The following is a 20934-nucleotide window of genomic DNA, read 5'->3' on the forward strand; positions in this document are numbered from 1 at the left end:
TTACCTCTTTGATGGTATTCACGAGATTTTAGAAATGTTTCTTGAGCTCTGGAAAGGTCTTCAGCATGAGGAGGGCACCGACGGCCTGGGTGCTGCTGCACACTCAGGTGGGTCTCTTCACATCACCTCTCTGGTTTATGGGCTACTGCACTAAGTCCAGAGCTTAGTTTCTCATATCAGAGCCGTATGTAGACACTCTTTCCATGGTTCCCTCCTGTGTGGAGGGTTCTCCAGGAAGCTGTTCTGCTCGTTGTGAACTGACTCCTCTGAGAAGCTGCAATGATGAGAAATCAAGGATTGACTGAAACTGATCCTGAGCCCGTGCATCCTGCAGCCAGAGCCACGGCCCCCTCTTCACTGAGGGCCTTGCACAGTGGCCTGGGGCTGGCGGAGAGCTGGGGCTCTGGCATCAGACCGTCCTGGAGCTGTGGCATGAGCTCTGCCATGTGGGAGCAGCTGCTGTGCTTGTGGACACAGCCTGGCAGGTGGCAGGTGCCCTGCAAACAGCCCTGTGTTGTCCTCTTCATCAGCACCATCTCTCCCATGCTGCTGGACCGAACCGGCCCTCCCCTAGGAGCCCCTGAGGGTAGGTGCTTTGACAGTGGATTCTACTACGAACACACGGCCCAGCCACAGACGCGCAGAACAGGTAGCTGGGGCTCTGAGCAGCATGGACGGCGAAGATGTGTGATTTCTCTCAGGGTGCCGCACTTTCATCTTTTACAGGCACAGACGCACGTCGAGACCAGTTGCGGGCTGCCTCATTAGCAGTGGCACCCGACTGACATCTCCTCATGTTTTACACTTGAAAACCTGGAGTCACACTCGGACTGAGTCCAGCTTCCTCCCCTTCAGCCACCTGGAGATGCAATCATTTCCTTTATCTGGCTAGATTCTATCTGCCTTATTCAAAGCCATGGGCCTTTCCCCAGTTTTAATTACCTGTGGCAGGAGGTGACTCACACAGCCTTGGAATCGAATGAGGCTATTGCTCTTGCTGGTTAGACAGCTACACTCACACACATGCACATACACTCACATGCACGTACACGTGCACACAGCGCACATGCACACGCTCACACGCGTTCATGGACATACACACATGCACTCTTGTGTGCACACACAGCTTGTCGGCCCCGGGCAGCGAGGCCATGTGCAATGGCAGAGGCTCAGCAGGTGAAGAAGCGCTGAGCATTTCCTGGCTCCTGTTGCCAAAATCACATCTTTATGCAATAAGTTGTCAACAAATTGTTAAATGTTAGAAGTTTAAAAATTCCCGTTTCCTTCCCCGCTCCTTCCCTTCGTCCCTCCCTCCCTTCCTTCCTCTCTCCCTCCCTCTCTTCCTCCTTCCTCTGTTTCTCCCTCCCTCTCTTCCTCCTTCCTCTGTCTCTCCCTCTCTCCTTCTCTGTCTCTCTACACTTATTTACTACCCATCAGGTGCCCGGCATTGTGCTTGGTGCTGGGATAACAATGGAGAAAACACTCGGCAACTGTGGGCCTCGTGGATTTGGGGAGACGGACGACACACAAGTGAAAATGGACGAAGGGAACGTCCAGTGCTCGAGGCGGTGAGGAGCGGCTCCGGGCGCACACCGTGAACCCAAAAAGCCCTGGGCAGGTGAGAGGGGGCTTCCTATCGGCAGTGGCTGTAAAGGGTCGCTCTGGGAGCTTCACGGGCAAAGGCTGGGCTGAGCAGAGGGCGAGGGGTCCAGGAGCCAGCGGGTCGGGGCCTCCTGCAGAGGCCTCCCGGGCGGAGCTGCTGGGGAGAGATCTGGTGCCCTGGCCTCCATCGGGCAGCCTGGGGGTTTGGAGCTTATCCCTCCTGCAAGGAGAGGCTGGAGGAGGTTGAGGAGCCACACGCTGGGACCTGGGTCCTCAAAGGGTCCCTCTCGCTGGTGAGTCAGGTTGAGGGGGGGAGGTGGCTGGGAGGCCAGAGGCTGAAGTGGGGCAGGGGCGCCAGGGGGCGCTATGGAGACGGAGACAGCAGGTGCACTCAAGATGGATTCGGAGTGGAGTCCACAGGATGTGCTGATTAATCTGAGATGGATTCGGAGTGGAGTCCACAGGATGTGCTGATTAATCTGAGATGGATTCGGAGTGGAATCCACAGGATGGGCCAATGGCTGGGAGGGGACAGAGGGAGAAAGGGAGGACTATGGCTTGCCAGTGGGACACTGGGCAGGGGGTGGCTGGAGCCACGGGGAGGACCGAGGGGCCGGGAACAGGTTTGGAGCAATGGATGTGGGGCCCTGTTCTGGATGTGGGGCCTGTGAGATGCTGCGGGGACACGCTTTTGTATTCAGCCACAGCACCCATTCTCCCTGATTTGGGTGGCGCCCCCTCCCCCATTTCCTTTTGGGAATCACCTCTTTCCATAGCAGTTGCCTGGGACGTGGGGAGCGTGCGGCCGTTGCCACAGTCACTGGGGTCCCACCTCCTGGCCTGTGAGCTGAGGGTCCCAGGGACAGAGCACGCCCAGAAGCCTGTGCTCCTCCTGGGAGGTACCGTGGGTGTGAAGAGGCTGTGCCCCTGAGACACCGTTCTGCAGAGCCCGGCCTGGTGTTTTAGCCACGCTGTGACCCCAGAGCTGGTGGAGGGGATTCATCCGCCAAGGGCGGGTTTCGTTCTCGGCAGCACAGGGAGCCCGGCACCGGGCCTTTGAAGGTTCACCCTGCGGGGTGCAGGAGCAGGCACGGGAGCTCCAGCGGCCGCAGGGAAGAGGTGCAAGCCCCAGCCAGCAGAGCCTCTGGAAGGGGTTAGGTCGCTGCGGGCGAGGGCCTGGGCATAAATGCGGCATTCTCCGTTTTGATGCTCCCCTGTAACTGGCATCTGAAGTTTCCAGTGGATTCCAAGGGAGGCCTCCTGCCAGGCTTTGCTCCCTTGGGGAATGTTCTGTGTAAGAGCCGAGCCCATCACGGTCTCTGCCTGCCTCTGACAATTGTCACTCACTGACCTGTGCCTTGTGAGCTTGGTTCAGTTATCTGACACACACCTGGCATTTAATTCTACCTTTTACAAAACTCCACCCAACCACAGTGGATCAAGGAATTAAATTTGCTTTTTAAAAATACCAGTGTTATTGGAACAAGAAACCAGCTAGTGATGTGTGTGCGACTCTGTAAGCAACAGTGTCTGGGTGACCGTCATCACCTGGGCAGATGGAGTGCAGCCTGTGGAGGAAGCATGACTTTAGGGCACAGCACATTCACGGGAGGAAGCGGGAATGGAGAGGCAGGGGGCCAGCATGGAGGGGTCAGGTGTTGTTGACCTCTGCCAACACACAGAGGTGCAGGGACACAGCCAGGCTGCTGCGAGGCCTTGTGGGGTTGCAGGGAGCCCCACATCCATAGCAAGCAGGCCGTCCGCCCCGGCACTCACACGGCACTCACACGGCACACACACAGCACACACAGCAGGGACGTTTGTTGGTTGGTTGGCTCAGCGCACGGGCATCCGCTCAGCCTGCCAGGGCAGGGAGTAGCCGGGACTTGTCCAAGGGCTTCCGACCCCTGGGCAGAGACTGGGCTGTGTGCCCCATCCCTAGACACCACCACCGAGGACACAGCGCCCAGCCTGAGGATGGTTTCATTCCCGGGGCAAGTGGACTCTGGGTGACTGGCGTTGTGGGGTGCTGGCACCAGTACGGGGAGGCCAGCGCATGGGGTGGGTGACTGGCGTTGCAGGGTTCTGGCACCAGTACGGGGAGGCCAGCCGCGTGGGGTGGGTGACTGGTGGTGTGGGGTGCTGGCATCGGTGCAGGGAGGCCAGCCACGTGGGGTGGGTGACTGGCGTGGTGGGGTGCTGGCACCAGTACGGGGAGGCCAGCCACATAGGGTGGGTGACTGGCGTTGCAGGGTGCTGGCACCAATACAGGGAGGCCAGCCGCGTAGGGTGGGTGACTGGCGTGGCGGGGTGCTGGCACCGGTGCGGGGAGGCCAGCCGCATAGGGTGGGTGACTGGCGTTGCGGGGTGCTGGCACCGGTGCGGGAGGCCAGCCGCGTAGGATGGGTGACTGGCGTTGCGGGGTGCTGGCACCGGTGCGGGGAGGCCAGCCGCGTAGGATGGGTGACTGGTGTTGTGGGGTGCTGGCACCGGTGCGGGGAGGCCAGCCGCGTAGGATGGGTGACTGGTGTTGTGGGGTGCTGGCACCGGTGCGGGGAGGCCAGCTGCGTAGGGTGGGTGACTGGCGTTGTGGGGTGCTGGCATCGGTGCGGGGAGGCCAGCGCATGGGGTGGGTGACTGGTGCTGCGGGGTGCTGGCACCGGTGCGGGGAGGCCAGCCGCGTAGGATGGGTGACTGGCGTTGCAGGGTGCTGGCACCAATACAGGGAGGCCAGCCGCGTAGGGTGGGTGACTGGCGTGGCGGGGTGCTGGCACCGGTGCGGGGAGGCCAGCCGCGTAGGATGGGTGACTGGCATTGTGGGGTGCTGGCACCAGTGCGGGGAGGCCAGCCGCGTAGGGTGGGTGACTGGCGTTGTGGGGTGCTGGCATCAGTGCAGGGAGGCCAGCGCATGGGGTGGGTGACTGGCGCTGCGGGGTGCTGGCATCGGTGCAGAGGAGCCAGCTGTGTGGGTGCTGCCCTTGGGTGGCTGTGTTTCTCCTGGAAGCTCCTCACCAGTGGCAGATGGGCACAGTGCATGCTGCTGGAGGGGCCACAGGTCCTGCCCCAAGCTGAGGTCTCCTGGACCAGCCCAGGAGGAGTGACATTTGAGTAACTGCAAGGAAAGGCCAAGAATTCCGCAGTCAGTTCACAGCCTTGGAAGTGGCCTACAGGAAGGAAGGTGGAGACCTTGCAGGCTTCAGAGGGTGTCAGGGACCAGGACCCTGGAATCGAAGGTTAGCAGTAAGGAAACAGCACCACTCCTCACACCCCACCTGGAGGCCTTGGTCGGCACAGAGCTGGTGAACAGACATACTCTCTGGGGCCCCTTCATCAAAGCCCGTGTCCATTGTCTGGAGACCCCCAGTGACGCTCTGCCCGGCGAAGGAATTCAGGGCCACCCCCGTGAGGGGATCTGGCCTTCTCCTTGGGCTCCCTTGCCCCAGTTCTGGCCTTTCTCTCAACCTGCAGCTCACAGCCAGGTGAGGGCACAGAAATACTGCGAGGTCTGGAAAGAAGCCGAGTCCAGGTCTCCGCCTGCCTGGGCAACCGTAGTGCTTGCAGCGGAAGCTCCCGAAAGGATTTCTGTTCACCTGCTCTGTGCCGGCGCCCTGGGCCCACTGAGGCCTCCAGGTGGGGTGTGAGCGGTCACGCTGCTTCCTTGCTCCCAACCTTTGCTTCCAGGGTCCTGGTCTCTGACCCCATGTGAAGCCTGAGAGGTCTCCCCCTCACTGCCTGTGGGCCACGTCTAAGGCCGTGAACTGACGGTGGGATTCTTGGCCTTTCCTTGCAGTTACTCAAATTTCACTCTTTCTCGTCAACCCGGGCTTCATTCCCCTGCCTGCCACTGCCCCTCCTCATCCACTGCCCCCACTTCCCAAATGCGTTACGGTGCTAGTCTCAGCGTGGCTGAGTTTCTCCCTGAAGCCCCAGCACTGGTTCCCAGTCCATAGAGAGAATCAGAGCCACTCCGAGGCTTGTTAAGACAAGGCTGGCCCCAGCCCTGCCTGCTGACTCTGAAGGGCTGGGCGGGGCCTGAGAATTTGCATTTCGAATGCATTCCCAGGTGATAGCCCTGGGGCTGGTCTGGGAAAGCCTTTGAGAGGCTCTGCCCTGGAGCAGTGCTTCCCAGCCTTGGCGCCCGCCTGGTGAACGCAGCTGGTGGCCTCTGAGAGGCTGACTCAGGCCTGGGCTGGGGCCCCCTGAGAGCTGCTGATGCCCTGCGGGGTCTAACAGAGGTGGCAGCACAGGGCTCAGTGGACTCAGACGCTGCTAAGCCTGACTTCCGCAAGGGCCAGGGAGAGTAAAAGGACCAAAGGCCGGAGAATACCGTGGAACGTGATCTGGTTTTCCAAAGACACAGAGGGTCCGCTTCCTCACCGTCGTAAAAGAGGTGTTTCTATTCCAGAAAGTCTTTTGTTGCTCATCACACTTCCCTGCAACAAAAAATAGATGTGTTAATTGAAATTAGAGTTTAAAAATTCTATGAACATAAGGATCTAAGTGCTAAATTATTATTTTTTTATTTTTTTCTCTGGATTTTCCCTTAATACAAAAATGTGTAGAACTGCCCTGTAAACTAAAAAGAATATTGGAAGCCCCCCACCAACTGAATGGACCTCCTCTTGGCCAAGGGGATCCAAGAAAAACCTGAAAAACATATTTCTCTCCTGGCACAAAAAGCCCTTGAGCCCAGGAGTTCCAGGATGCAGCGAGCCATAATCGCGCCACTGCACCGCAGCCTGGGTGACAGAGCAAGACCCTGTCTCAAAACAGTCCCCCAAAACTGACAAAGTATAAACAGGACCTAAGCTCATGCCAGACAAGGGTGAAGCCACACACCTCGTAGGTCACACTGACCCAGTGTATTGGTTCAAAGACTTCCTGATGTTAAACATTCTTTTCCGCCTGCTCCAAAGTTTTATACAAAGCTTTATTCCTTTAACCGATTGCAAATGAAATAATCTCTGAATCTACCTACAGCCTCTAAGCCCCCCATTCACAATATTCTGCCTGTGACCCCAAATATCTGAGACAGGTCTCAGTCATTTTAGAAAGTTTATTTTGCCAAGGTTAAGGACACCTGCGCGTAACACAGCCTCAGGGTCCTGACATGTGTCCAAGGTGGTTGGAGCACAGCTTGATTTTAAACATTTCAGGGAGACATGAGACATCAAACAATATATGTAAGATGAACATTGGTTTGGTCCAGAAAGGCAGGACAACTTGAAGCAAAGGTGGGGAGGGGGCTTACAGGTTATAGGTAGACAAATGGTTACATTCTTTTGAGTTTCTGGTGAGCCTTTCCAAAGGAAGCAATCAGATACGCGTCTCTCTCCGTGAGCAGAGGGATGACTTTGAATAGTGTTGGGAATAGGCCCCCAAATTCTGGCCATAAACTCGCCCTAAAACTGGCAATAAACAAAATCTCTGCAACACTGTGACATGTTCGTGATGGCCATGACGCCCACACCAGAAGGTTGTGGGTTTACCGGAATGAGGGTAAGGAACACCTGGCCCACCCAGGGCGGAAAACCGCTTAAAGGCGTTCTTAAACCACAAACAATAGCATGAGCGATCTGTGCCTTAAGGACATGCTCCTGCTGCAGATAACTAGCCCAGCCCATCCCTTTATTTCAGCCCATCCCTTTATTTCCCATAAGGAATACTTTTAATCTATAATCTATAGAAACAATGCCAATCACTGGCTTGCTGTTAATAAATACATGAGTAAATCTCATCTCTGTTCGAGGTTCTTAGCTCTGAAGGCTGTGAGACCCTTGATTTCCCACTTCACACCTCTGTATTAATGTGTGTGTGTCTTTAATTCTTCTAGCGCCACTGGGTTAGGGTCTCCCAGACTGAGCTGGTCTCGGCAGAATAGAATGGGAGGCAGCTTTAACCTAAGCAGTTCCCGGCTTGAATTTTCCCTTTAACTTGGGTTTTGGGGCCCCAAGATTTATTTTCCTTTCACATTCATTTTTGGGCTGAACCAATGTATACCTTCCATGTATTGATTTATGTCTTTGCCTATAACGCTTGACCCCCTGAAACGTATAAAACCGAACCATAGGCTAGGGACGGTGGTTCGGGCCTGTAATCCCAGCAGTTTGGGACGCCAAGGTGAACAGATCACCTCAGGTCAGGAGTTCGAGACCAGCCTGACCAACATGGTGAAACCCCATCTCTACTAAAAATACAAAAATTAGCTGGGTGTGGTGGTGCATGCCTGTAATCCCAGCTACTCGGGAGGCTGAGGCAGGGGAATTGCTGGAACCTGGGAGGCAGAGGTTGCAGTGAGCTGAGATCATGTGATTGCACTCCAGCCTAGGCGACAGAGAGAGACTCCATCTCAAAGAAAACACACACAAAAAACCCATAACCCAACACGTCAGGCACACTTTCTCAGGCCTCATGAGACTGTGTTTCCGTGGGCCATCATCAGCCATGTTGGTTCAGAATATCTCTTTAAAATTTAATTTTAGAGAGTTTGGTTTTTCTGCTAACAGCACAAACATAATTACAATATTTAATAAAATACTGAAAAGTGAAGTAGGTAATGGTTTGGAAAGTGCATCTCCTGCTTAGGTGGGATTTTTCCATTGTTCACATGTCTACACTCCACGTAGTATTCACGCAGTCCATGTGTCATTGATACAGGATTTCTCCTCCTTAGCTCAGCGAAAACCTGGGAGTCTTGTCCCACAACCAGGAAAAAGTTAGGCACGTGAACATGTTGCAAGGTGAGGAAAGCAGAATTAACTAAAAAAAAGCTCTCAGCAAAAAAAGAGGTCCTGCCAACAGGCTCCTACCACACAGACTGAATTCCAGTTCACCACATGTGAACTAGAGATGAGGCTCCTCTCCCTGCATAAGGCTCTAACTTCCCATGGCTCAACCACATCCTCCCAGTACGCAGGTGGGCCCCCACTCTGTTGTGGGCATGCGCAGACAAAGCCCTGGACAACTTCCCTCATCTGTCTTCTGCATCTGTCATTCCCCCTCTAAAGAAGTACATCTAATTGGCATTAGAATAAAGATAAGAATAAGGACGAAGTCTTTTTTTTTTTTTTTTTTTTTTGAGATGGAGTCTCGCTCTGTCGCCCAGGCTGGAGTGCAGTGGCTGGATCTCAGCTCATGCAAGCTCTGCCTCCCAGGTTTACGCCATTCTCCTGCCTCAGCCTTCCGAGTAGCTGGGACTACAGGCGCCCACTACCTCGCCTGGCTAGTTTTTTTGTACTTTTTAGTAGAGACGGGGTTTCACTGTGTTCGCCAGGATGGTCTCGATCTCCTGACCTCGTGATCTGCCCGTCTTGGCCTCCCAAAGTGCTGGGATTACAGGCTTGAGCCACCGCGCCCGGCCTTGGACGAAGTCTTAATTGCTTCCTATTGACAGGGGCACTGTTTTGGGGAAACGGCAGTCAGAACTCCCTCAGAGGCCTATTTAAGGGTTCCCAGGAGAAGGGGCTATCATCTGAGGCTCCCGTTGCATGACCAATTGGAGTTTGATGGCCTGAAGGCGAGAGGAGACAAACTAGGTTATTAGAAAACATGTATCAAAATGAAATCATGGGTGGTTAAGGACAATTCAAAAATCCTGAGGCCTTTTGCCAGTTTGTAGAAGGAGAGGGAGGCCAAAAACCCAACGGGTAAAAAAAAAAAAACCTTGACCCTTTTGCCAGCATGTTGCGCTTCTGGGATTCCTTCCCCTGAGTTCAATCCTAAGCCAACCAGTTTAAGGTTTGGGAAATTAACTTTTCCCAGTTTGGAGGATGCATCTGAGGGGAGTGTCCTATTGTACAGAGACACAATTACTTATCTATGAAGACAGGACAGGAGGAGAGAGGAAAAAAAGAAGGCTTTTTTATTCTTCAAAGGAGTTCTGGGGGTCAGGATGCATTTGAAAGGGGTACAGTTGAAGATGGATGGCTACCCATCTAGAAACAGGGAGTTGAGGCATCCCAGGTTCCCTTCTCTTCCTAGAAAATACCTGGGGCATGTGAGTGAGAGAAAGTGAGGCAACCTTCTTTCTTCCCTCCTCATATCCCTGGGTCCCAGTGACCACAACAGGGTGCCACCCATGGGTGTCAAATCAACTTTCACCCATGTTACCAGGGGGGCCTAGAGGGGGGAGTATCTGCTCTCACCCATGTACGTCCTATTTCTCCTGCTATCAGTAGCCTCCGAATTGCCTAGAACTCGCGTATGCCATGGATACTAGCATGACCTCTATCCATGAAACGGGAGGCTTGGCTTAACCTGCAGGAATCACTCACCTGTGCTGTGCCTTTTAACTTCCATTGTCGTCTGCCTCTGGGTCCCTCAGATCCAATTTTCTTTCCTAGGGCTTTGACCTGAAGCTTGGAATTGAGTTTGGGACAAAAATGTGTCTCGAGGAGGTTGCATGGACTCCTTGTCATAGGCCAAATGGTAAGATGAAGCTGTGGAATTGAGTCCTCCTCCAACAAGGGAGAGAAAAGGATGTCCTGTGACATGCCCTGATAACTGGTGGATATAGTTAAGATTGCTAAGATTTGGGTGCATGGGGCTTGGCCTTGGTTAGCTCCCTTGGTCTTACTTTCACAAAAAGGAAACCTCCAGGTGATGGGATATTTATTCCCATCACCTGGCAGGATTTGCAGGATAATTGCTCAGAATTAATTATTGATTCAGATTTTTACATTACCCAGCCCCTTTTGTTCCTTCTGAGCCACAGTTGGAGATCGCTGGTTGGTTCACAGGAATAAGCAGGGTTAGTCTAAAATGTAGGCAAAAACTTAAAAACAACAAATGAGTCTAGAATTTAATGACAAATGTATGATAAGTTTTGAAAGATAATGTCTCTCTCTCCAGTCCTCATTTTTGTTAAATCATGATGGGATTGAGTTGTTTGCAAAATAGACTTTAGTCTTATACTTGGCCTGATTATTATTATTATTATTATTATTTTTTGAGATGGAGTCTCGCTCTGTCGCCCAGGCTGGAGTGCAGTGGCTGGATCTCGGCTCACTGCAAGCTCCGCCTCCCAGGTTCATGCCATTCTCCTGCCTCAGCCTCCCGAGTAGCTGGGACTACAGGCACCCGCCACCTCGCCCGGCTAGTTTTTTGTATTTTTTAGTAGAGACGGGGTTTTACCGTGTTAGCCAGGATGGTCTCGATCTCCTGGCCTCAAGTGATCCACCGGCCTCGGCCTCCCAAAGTGCTAGGATTACAGGCTTGAGCCACCGCGCCCGGCCATACTTGGCCTGATTATTTGCATAAAGAGCAGCAAGCATAATTATTTTTACACGGGCCTTTTAGATTGGCTTTGATGGAACTCTGTTTCACAAGGAATCTCAGATAGGACTTTCTAAAGCTGAGCCCCGGCATGGGTTTTTACCCTCAAATACCTGTGAGCTGGGTAAACTCCTATCTTCTTGAGGTCCCAATAGCATGGGGTTCCTGCGCCAGTTAGAAAGTGACATTCTTTACTCACTGCAGGTTAGAAATCCTTTATGGGGACTGTGTAGACCAGGTATGAGGCCAGTTTTCCCAAGGGACTTTTACTGGCTCTGCAAATTGAGCTTGACTCCTTAAAGGGAAGCATACCCTTCAGTCAAAGCCTTGGTAAAACAACCAGTTTCTCCAATTGTGTATTGTTGCAAAAGAAAATGGATTCTTACTGCACTGCTGCAAACAGCTATATTGCCATAAGTTAAGAATACTTACAACTAGTTTTCAAATCCCAGAGAAGCCAGGCAGAGAGAGAGACAAATATGCTCCAAATGTTGTTCACAGGAGTATACCTTACTCAGTTATTAAAGGCCATAAATAGCCCAAAATGTTTCCTTGATTCTGAAAACAAGGATCAGCAATTTTCCAAGCAAAAGTAAAAAAGATTACTTCAGTTTTCTATTAGTTCCGTCCTTTCAGTTAACTCTTGTTTTACTTGATATTTGTGAACAGTTCAGCTCTTCATGAGTCCTGTACGTTTTTCCTTTATTCTAATGTCACAATCTCCAAAGTTATCAGAAACCTGCATTTGAGAGCACCTGGCAAAGTTCTGCAGCTGATTATAAACCATCCTTTGAAGAGGATCAAGACAAGACAACAATCGTCTATGAGTAACGAAATGTCCAGGGTAGTTAGAGTCAGAAACACAATTGACAGATACACTTGGTTATCTCTGTAGTTTATAATGACTTAACAACCTTAACTGTGATTGATAGCACATACTCAGACATTAGAATTTTAGAAATCCCATACAATTTTGGAACATATATTAATATTATTCCCTAAAATATAACCTGAAGAAGATTAAAGATCATTTTGGCAATCCCATGTATCTAACCATGTCAGGTAATCCTGTTTACCTCTCTTCTGGGTGCTCCAGGGGCCCTCTGTAGCATCCAAAGGCCAGGGATCAGGAAAGACAATTTTTGAAACAGAAGTTTGATTTTAGGAAGCCTGTCAAATATGTTAGAGGTTTAAAAGAGTTGATGTTGTGAAATAGAATTACAGATTTCCATAAGTTATTTATTTCTCCAAAATGATGACTCAGACATTTTTTAAGAAGCAAAACTTTTTTATAATCCTTTACAAATTTTGCTAGATAGCAAAATTTGCTAGATAGATAGGGCTTTTATTTCAATGCTCAATTTATGGAAAAGCCATAAATTAAAGTCACATGAGCTAAAAGATGAGCCACAACTTTTATCTTCCCTTTAAAAAATATTTGATCCAAGTGCTTATCCTTCCTTAAGTCAATTAATTAGAGCTCTTTTTTTGATAGATGTCACACACACAACACATATATAACTATACAGACAGGCAGAAGAAGATTCAGTAGCTATAATGTTTTTCATTTGCCAATCTCCTAATTGGATTATTGGCCTCTGGGTGGAGCCCTTTAAGAGCAAGACTAGGAAAACATGCAGTTTCTAGGGTCTCATAAACAAGCATAGCTGGAAGACAAAAATAGATTTTGAGAGGGATCCATCTGCGTCTAATTCCTGGGGCTCCATAAGGAAATTAGAGGTCTCTCCTCTCTCATGTGTGCATTAAGAGTGGCAAGGCAAAATGGAGAAAAATAATTCAGTTGACTGGGAAAAACCTCTTTCCAGCAAAAACAAGATCCAAGAAGAGAAAAACAAAGGCCTTTTAAATATACCTATAACTTGGATATCCACTTTTAATTAAGCTGAGTGCTCTTAATAAAATCCTTTTTAATCTCATTACCCAACTTTAGCCATGCCAAGTGGCCAATATTTCTGGCTTTCAAACTTTTCTAAAGGCTCAGAGAAAGGAAAATCCAAGGCAGTTTGTGGAGGGGAAAGGAATCAACAAATGACAAAGGTCATGCAGATATCAAACCAGAAAGAACTCATTCCCTAAGCCAGGATTACCCGGGCCACCATTGTAAAATGGTGGAGGCTAAACCAAAGCATTGCCATGAGGTTACAGGTCATGCTCCCAAGGAGGTAAAACAAGATGAAGCCTACAGCAAAGTTTGCTACTGACCATACAGAAAGACATGCAGAGCACACCAGATTGGCTGTAGCTTAAGACCAACTCACAAATCTATCTTCTTTCCTTCCTTCCTTCCTTCCTTCCTTCCTTCCTTCCTTCCTTCCTTCCTTCCTTCCTTTTTCCTTCCTTCCTTCCTTTTCTTTCTTTCTCTCCTTTCTTTCTTTCTTTCTTTCTTTCTTTCTTTCTTTCTTTCTTTCTTTCTTTCTTTCTTTCTTTTCTTTCTTTCTTCTTTCTTTCTCTTTCTTTCTCTTTTTCTTTCTTTTCTCTCTCTCTCTCTCTCCTCTCTCTCTCTCTCTCTCTCTCTTCTTCCCTCCCTCCTTTCCTCCCTCCCTCCCTCCCTCCCTCCCTCTCTCTCTCTTTCTCTTTCTTTTTTTCTTTTTTGTTTTTGATGGAGTTTTTTACTCTTGTTGCCCAGGCTGGAGTGCAGTGGTGCAATCTCGGCTCACTGCAACCTCTCCCTTCTGGGTTCAAGTGATTTTCCTGCCTCAGCCTGCTGAGTAGCTGGGATTACAGGTGCACGCCACCATGCCCAGCTAATTTTTTATATTTTTAGTAGAGGCAGGGTTTCATCATATTGGCCAGGCTGGTCTTGAACTCCTGACCTCAGGTGATCCATCCACCTCAGCCTCCCAAAGTGCAGGGATTACAAGCATGAGTCACCGCACCTGGCCCACAAATCCTTTTTCATAATTAAAATTTTACAGGGAATATAAACAGTGATAGCTAGGGTCCTGGCTTAGTAAAACACTTTCTAAAAGTGGGGGAAAAAACCCTCTCACTTAAAAGTTAACTCTTGACCTGGTGGAGAAAAGAAAAAACACTTAAAGTGCAGGGTTGGAAAGATGCCTTGGGAAAGAATCTCTTATTCTTATGCAAATAGTTTCCTCCAACAGGGAGGGAAACTTACTGCTGTTTCTTCCCTCGGGCTTGAACGGAGCTGGACTCCTCAGCCGTGAGAGGGGGAGACACCATGGACTCTGGTGGGGAATGCTGGCCAGGTTGCCACAGGCAGCCTTGGAGCCGTGCACCCCAGCCCCAGCTGGGAGGGGAGACGGGTGGGGAGATGCCGCTCACCCATCTGTCCCAAACAATGAAGGAAAATGCCGTAGAAATTCTGGGTTGGACGAGGCTGACATTCTTGACCCCTGGGAATGGCAAGGGTGGGGGCCTGATTCCTTTACCTTCAGAAGAAGTCTGAGGACAAATAGGTTGAAAAACAAAAGGGAAAAAGATGTTTTGGTCTGCATTTGCTCACCTTTCCTCGTGGCCCTGTATGGGCCACCAAAATTATGCAGGATTTTTACTCCTTAGCTCAGCTAAAACCTGGGTTCTTGTCCCATTACCAGGAAAAAATTAGGCAAGTGGACATGTTGAAAGGTGAGGAGATTTATTAAAAGAAAGCTCTTGGCAAAAATAAAACAAGGTCCTGCCAACAGGGTCGCGCCTCACAGACTGAATTCCAGGTCATCACATGCGAGCTGAAGAGGCCAGGCTCCTCCCCACTGCACAAGGCATGCATTTCCCGTGCCTCCACCCCATTCTCCCAGTGCACAGGGGGGCCCCTAACCCATTGAGAGCATGCGCAGATAAGACCCTGGGCAGGTTCTCTCATCTGCACAAAAGCATCTGATATAAACACTTGTAGGGTGGGCTGAAGATTCTCTGGGGACCCTCTCTTATCTGCCTCCTGCATATATCATCATTTTGTGATAGAATGAAACTGAGCCCTGCAGAAATTAAAAGCAAAGAGATAATAATGTCTTGGCTATTCATAAGCCTGGAGCTTAGGATGAGTATTTTGAAGACTGTGCTAAATGTCTTATTTGAGCTAGAATTGGCATTGTGTTGCTGTTCATGTGGGTCTAAGTCAAGTCAGGACTGAGGACTGAACGGACAAGTGCAAACATAGCAGCTGGGCAACAAGAAGAAAGACTTGTGCCCAAATGCAAAGTGACTCTGGATTTATAGTATGTACTGTAGTCTACTGCTGTGTGACAAACTGTCCCAAATCAGTAGCTTAAAACAGCCAAATGTATTATGGCAGTTTCTAGGGGGTCAGGGACTCAAGAGCAGCTTAGTTGGTGGTTCTTGTTCAGAACATCTTATGAGGTTGCTGTTAGATGTTGGCTGGGGCTGCATCATCTGAAGGATTTAAAAGGAGGGTCACTTTTAAGAAAGTTTCCTCACAGGGCTGGCAGTCAATTTGTGCTTTAGTTCTGTACCACATGGCCTGTCCAGCAGGAGAGCCTGGATTCTTTTACATGGCAGCTGGGCTCTGAGGGATGAGGGAGAGGAAGAAAGAGAGGGAGAGGGTGTTCTGATGTGTGTCCTTTTCCTTAAAGATTTATTACTGGTCCATCTGAAGGAAATGTGAAACTTCCCACCTCTTCTTCCTTGAGGTGCTACAAATATACAACTGACCCTGGGGCTGAGGTGCAGGGGCAGAAGTGGAGCCCTCTCTCATGGCCCAGAACAGAGAGGATGCAGAGCGGCGTTTCACAGCATGCTGTTTGAGTAACATGATACCCTAGGTCTAAGAGCAATAGATGCATAAATGGATGGCTGGGCAGGTGGATGGACAGAGGGAGGGACACTGAAGCTTGTCCCAGGTGTCTCCTTCATGGACTTGGGATCTACACTGCCATCTTTGCTTTCTTCCTACATTGTCATTGCTTGAACACGACTGTCTCAGGAGAAATGTGTTTTTTGGCAAGTGCAGGGGCTAGAAAAGGAGCAGTTAAGGATAACTGCCACTGTGCCCACTCTACCTTCAGAGCACCCATTGTGGCCTCAACATCCCTTTTTTAATGCCAACTTTTCACTTTACATTTCAAGAAAATAATATATCTCTTAAAGCTCTTGGGCCTGGATCCTCAGATGACTGCATGCCCTTGAGAGAGTGGGGCTAGCCCATGGTTGAAGACCTTTTTTTCTAAGGTTGCTATTGATTCACTCCCTTTGCATCTCTTAAGTCTGTGTGTAGTTGTCCCTCCTTTTCTCTTGCTCCTCTCTCACTGGGATTATTGCCACTGCCTCTGTGGGGATGTATACGGCTTTGGCCTGTCTGGCACCCACTCATCTTTCCCTTGCTAATAGCTGCCTGGCTTGCCCTGGGGCCTATGCCATTCAGGGGACTTGGGGCTTCTGGATCCAGGACAGGAGAAAGCTTGGAAACAGGATGTACTCCTCTTGATTTCCTGTGTGCTGAGTTGAAAGGTAAGGCTTCTCAGGGTTTCCCAGGTCAGAAGCTGACCCCTGTGGAGGACACCTGGCAGCTGCTGCTCAGAGGTCTCTGCAGGAAGGACAGAGAGCCGACTTAGCTAGTGCTTGCCAGACCAAGGCCTTGACTTAGATTGAGTATTTTGAGTAGCAATGCAGGAACATGATTTAGAGTTGCATAGAGTGATGATGACTTCCTCTAACCCATTTCTGCCAGCTGCTGGATTCATACCTCCTTGGAGAGATGGTGGTTTACCATCTTTGCTTCTCTTAATGATCTATGTGGGGTCTTGTGTCATGGAAAATGTCCAGATGTACCATCTTCATTTGAGTGGCCCTTGAATTCACATCCCAACCTTTACTCAGTCCCTTCTGTATTGACAGCCAATTTGTTTCCATCTTCTGTTCTTAAACAGCACTGCCATAATATTTTGGTCCTTATGTTGTTATATGTATGTGAAGGTAAAACTGTGTATATAAAAAACATCCCAAACAGGAATCACTGGGTCAGAGGTATTGCTATTTTATTTTATTTTTTCAGGATGGAGTCTCGCTCTGTCGCCCAGGCTGGAGTGCAGTGGTGCGATCTCTGCTCACTGCAAGCTCCGCCTCCTGAGTTCACGTCATTCTCCTGCCTCAGCCTCCTGAGTAGCTGGGACTACAGGCGCCCACCACCACACCTGGCTAATTTTTTGTATTTTAGTAGAAACGGGGTTTCACTGTGTCAGCCAGGATGGTCTCGATCTCCTGACCTCATGATCCACCCGCCTCGGCCTCCCGAAGTGCTGGGACTACAGGTGTGAGCCACCACACCCGGCCTGGCCATTTTAAATACTGAGAGATTGCCCCCAAATAAACATGACTTGTACATTCCACCAGGTGCATAAGAGCAATGTTGCCTTTCATAAACAAAGAAAACATTTGGTTCTGGTTCTGTCTTCATGATAGTTTGTGGTGAGCTCTTAAGGCCTCTAATGAGCTTTCCGGTGAATGTAGGCTCATTTGTGAGCATATCTTGAGTGAGACTCTCCCGCACTCTCCTTTTTGGATGCTCCGGCATCCACCAGCATGTTCTCTGCCTGAAACTGCTGTCCCCTTGTTTTTCCACCCAAAAACCCCTTCTTCAAAGCCTGTCTTATGCACCCTCTCTTTCAGGAAGCCCTCCTTACCATGCCCAGGCTGAGTCCCTTGTCTTCCATGCTCTGAGGTTCTTCCTCCATCTTTGGGTTCAAACTCCACTGTTCAAGTGGGCTGTTCAGCAGAAGCAGGCTGCCTCTGTTTCATGGATGAGGGCTGGGCTGAGAGGGGACAGTTTGGGGGAAATCATTTATTTCCTGTATCCATTTGGAAGAAACTTCCTGTATTACTCAAAATGCTTTAGAATATGACACCTTTTAAATTCATTTTCCCCCACATCACTCTTCATGCTGCATTTTTGACCAATGGGAGAAAAACCAGAGTCCATGCAGTGGCAGGCTATCCCTATCCTTTATTCTGCCTGCAGTCTGGCCAAGCAGTGGTGTGTGAGGGAAGAGGGCTCCCCATGCCTGCTTTCCTCCCTTGCATCCACATCTCCTCTTCCTTCAGCTCTGTCTGTCCAGCCTTTAAAATGTGTTAGTTTTATCCAAGCATCATCTCTCCAGGACATCCTAGATCCTCCCAACAGTCTCTTGCTCCCACCTCTGCCCCCAAGTCTCTTCCCTAGTGCTCAGATCATGCACCCCACCCTGCTCAATCCCTTTCTGGCTTCTTGTTACACCAGAGTAAGATACAGACACCCTTCCCTGCCCACAAAACAGATGAAGTCTGCCCCCACTTGCCTGCCCCACCCCTGCTTACCTGCCCCCCACCTGTCCTTCCCCCTCCCCCTGCCTTCCACCCCACCCCTCCCCTGGCTGTTCTCTGGAAACCTCAGCCTTGTCCCCTGCAGAGGGCCTCTGCATCAAGTCCCTTCTCAGAGAGGCTTGACTGGTTGCTTGCTGGATCCCAGCTGCCCCGTCTCTCTCTGCTGTCCTCTCTGTGGGATGTTTGTTTCCATGATCCACCATGACATGGCCTCTGTGGCCCCACAGTAGATGGGGGACACCCAGAAGGGCTCTCAGGAGGGAGCTGTGATTTATCTCGGGGCACAGGGCCCTGCATGTCCTCGCTAAGCACTGGTGTCTGCCCCTCCCATGGATACCTGGCCCAGTCAGGGCAGCTGTGTCACTCACTGCGTTGGCCTGGTTCCTACACTCTGCCAGTTCACCTGTACTGTGGTGTCCTGCCGTGTTTGCTAACTTGTTCCCACCAGGCTATTGCCTTGGCCTCTGGACATGCAGCCTACTGTAAATGATCATCTCAGTGAACCTTGTGCTGCCTTGCCACAGGGACCCTGAGGAAGATGCCTGCTCTCCTGTCTACTCTCGCGTGGGTGAACTGGCAGATGATGAGGAGGGGGGGTCACTCAGGGAGGGCTGGTGCCCTGGAAGCATGTGAGCCTGCAGCGGCCCAGCTGCTGCTGGCTAGGACAGAGGTGGGAAGTCAGGTGGACCTGGGGTACCCAGGGATGTGGCAACAGGACAGGGATGTTGCAACAGCCTCAAGGCGAGGCTTCTGGAGAGCCCCAGAGGATCCAGCCAGGAGTGGGCCCAGCTCCTCTCCAGCTTGCCGTGCCTCAAAGAAGCCTCTGGATCTCTGCCTCAGTTTCCCTAGTTCACCACTGACAGGCTGGACTTCAGGCCCTCTGCGGTGGCCTGCAGAAACACCCATGATTCTGCACGGTCACCCCAAAAAAGATACTGAAGTCCTGTTCCTGTGAGTATGCCCTTATTTGGAAAAAGGGTCTTTGCAGGTGTAATCAAGTGCAGGTGAGGTCATTGGGGTGGCCCTAACCCAAGAGGCATATGTCCTTATGTGAAGGTCATGTGGAGACAGAGACTCAGCAGGTGGCCACATGACAATGGAGACAGAGGTTGCAGTGATCCGGCCACAGGCCGGGAAACACTGCAGCCACCAGGAACTGGAGGAGGCAGGAAGGATCCTCCCCGGGAGCCTCCAGAGACAGTGTGGCCCAGCGACACTTTGATCTGGGACCTCTGGCTCCAGGTCTGAGACAAGACTTTTCTGTTGCTTTAAGCTGCCTGGTTTGTGGCTGTCTGTCACAGCAGCCCCAGGACACCAGCACTCCTGACATCTCAGGTCTTGCCCTGCTTCCTTGGCCACCACCATGAGAGGAACAAGGTCTTCTCCCCTGAAGTCTACCTTTCTCCAGCCTAGACCACAAGGAAGGATACAGTCTCGCACCCTGCAGGGAGCACCTGTGACCCCGTCGGGGGATGGAGACCCTGTGTATTGTGGGAGGACGTGACACATCCCTGGAGGGAGGACCATCTGCTTCCTCTCTCCTCACGGTGCATGGGCCTGACCTGGAATTCAGAGCTTTGGATTACCTGTCTGCCTGCATGGAGGCTCCTCAAGTGGGACACCCTCTATGTGTTCTGTGTTGTCTGTCTTAGGTCAGAGCCAAAGCACACAGCACACTTTTTGTGTCTTTCAGAGTTAATTTGTCAGAAGGCAGGGCCTGCTGGGTAAACACTGGGAGCTGGGGACCCCAGCCTGGCTGCGAGGGCTGGAGAAGGTGGTGCCTGGAGCCCCACAGAGCCTGGGAGCTCCACACCAGTGCCACTCTTCTGCCTGCTCTGATTGTCTCTGGGTAGCTGCTGAGCCCCCCGTTGTCACCAGTTTTTCAGGTGGCCTCAGCGGCCTGCCAGTCGGGCCTCAGGGCTCATGCAGCCCATGAAGAATTTCTGGGTCCTCATTTTCCTGAACGTTTATCTTCCATCCTGGAACATTTACGCTTCCTCACTGAGAAGACAGAGAACGCACCCCAGCCCTGGCCCCTGCAGGAGGCGGGGAAGCCATGCAGGGACAGTGAGGCCCTGCTCGTGACTTGCTGCCAGGTAGCCCTGGCCATTCCCAGAGGAGCTCTGGCCTCATTTCCAGGGATGGGGCCTCTCCTGTGCTGCCCCCTCCTATTGGCACCCTCCAGGTAGCCGGGGCCTGGGGTTGGGAGAGGGAGGCTCCGACAGTAGGGAATGACTCAGCATTGGTCACAGTGAGGAGGCAGAGGTCTGTGGGACGGGCATGGAGGGCAGGGCTGGAAATGGGAATTGGGAGAGGACAGGGCCAGGGGCGGGCGGAATGGCAGCAAGAGCTGGCCAGAATCCCCAGGGTACAAAGCTACTGTTCTAGCTCCAGCCCCTTTTCTCCCAAACCTCCAAGTTTTGGGAAGCTCAGGAATTAAACAAATGTGTCCTAAAGACCTGTGTCATGCCCTGAATCCCCTGTGTGGGTGAGAAGCCATCCAGGCAGACAGCAGATCCATATGGAGTGTGCCCTGAGCATGTGTAACCCTGGCATGGTGGGGGGGTGGGCCCTGCTGTGTGGAATGACTGAGGGGCTGCTCCCCACTTCGGGGACCCTTTGGATGGAAGGCTGAGTTTCCAGGGGCCGAGTGGCATTTGGGAGTGGCCACTGCTGTAGTTATGCTAACAGCATTATCTCCTGGCCCAGTGGAGGGGGCTGAGCCCAGACCCAGGCCACCTGCTTTGTAGGAACTTGGGGAGG

General features: G+C 51.2%; 2 long non-coding RNA genes across 2 annotated transcripts; both read left to right on the forward strand.

The window, feature by feature from the left end:
* The first annotated feature begins 32 nt into the window (after positions 1-32).
* LOC144339620 (uncharacterized) lies at positions 33-20627 on the forward strand. Its single transcript, XR_013414866.1, has 3 exons — positions 33-107; positions 1438-1618; positions 16868-20627. It is a non-coding gene; the product is annotated as an uncharacterized LOC144339620 (long non-coding RNA).
* Positions 7402-9240, forward strand: LOC144339630 (uncharacterized). The gene is made up of 2 exons (XR_013414878.1): positions 7402-7722; positions 8876-9240. It is a non-coding gene; the product is annotated as an uncharacterized LOC144339630 (long non-coding RNA).
* Positions 20628-20934: the final 307 nt, after the last annotated feature.

The sequence above is a fragment of the Macaca mulatta genome, chromosome 3 (assembly GCF_049350105.2).
Source record: "Macaca mulatta isolate MMU2019108-1 chromosome 3, T2T-MMU8v2.0, whole genome shotgun sequence".
Classification (NCBI taxonomy): domain Eukaryota; kingdom Metazoa; phylum Chordata; class Mammalia; order Primates; family Cercopithecidae; genus Macaca; species Macaca mulatta.